We start from the raw sequence: 1,100 nt of genomic DNA, 5'->3' as shown, positions 1-1,100 counted from the left end.
GTATTTTCTATCTCAATCGCCAGTATTTTGTAGCTCAACCACAATATTTTCCACTCATCCCTTATATTTTTTAGCTCATCACCAGTATTCCTTTGTATTTTCTTGATAATTCCTAGTATTGTTTAGCTGATTACCAAAATTTGCCAGTATGTTTTAGTCCACTCAGAATATTTTCTAGTCTCAGCTCGGTCCGACGTTGTGTCCTTGGGAAAGGCACTGTACGTGAACTTCCCACTTGGCTCGGTCCTATCGGAGACGGACGTTAAACTAGGAGGTCCTGCCCCTCATCCTTAATATTTTTTTTACTCATCCCTATTATTTCTTAGTTCCTTCAGAGTATTTTCTACTCATCTTTAATATTTTTTAGTTCATCTGTAATATTTTCTAGCTCATCCCCAGTAGTTTTTAGCTCCTCCCCAATACTCCCCAATATTGTCAAGACTTTTTTTTTCTCATCCACAAAATTGTTATCTCATTCCCAATATTTTTAGATACTAAATTTAATATATTCTAGCTCACCCCCAATATTTTTTTAAAACACATCCCAAATATTTTGTAGCCCATCCCCAATATTGTTAGCTTTTCGCCAATATTCCCCAGACTTTTCTATCTCATCCCTACTATTTTTTAGCTCATCCCGAGTATTTTCTAGCTCATCCCCAGTATTTGGTAATTCATCCCCAGTATTTGATAATTCATCCCCAGTATTTTCTGTCTCATTCCTAATATTTTTTAGCTCATCCCGAGTTTTTTCTAGCTCATCCAAAGTATTTGGTAATTCATCCCCAGTATTTTCTATCTCATTCCTAATATTTATTTTTGCTGTACTGTATCCCCACCATTTTCTAGCACATCCCTAATATTTTCAAGCTCATCTCCAGTAGAGATGGGAGAGAGAGAGAGACCAGAGAGAGAGAGAGAGAGAGAATTTTCCTCCTCTCCTCTTCTCCCAATCTCAGCTCTACTCCCGACCCCAGACACTTCCACTTTGCGCCCCCTGTTGGTCCGACTCACCCCCTCTCTGTCCGCCGACACCCAGTGTCCTCTCCCTTCTCTCCGTCCGGTCCCCACAGGGAGGAGGGTAGAGAGAGGTGGTTTCC

Source organism: Aplysia californica, unplaced genomic scaffold, assembly GCF_000002075.1.
Source record: "Aplysia californica isolate F4 #8 unplaced genomic scaffold, AplCal3.0 scaffold00680, whole genome shotgun sequence".
NCBI lineage: Eukaryota > Metazoa > Mollusca > Gastropoda > Aplysiida > Aplysiidae > Aplysia > Aplysia californica.
The sequence above is the reverse complement of the archived record's forward strand: the minus strand, read 5'-3'. Positions refer to the sequence as shown.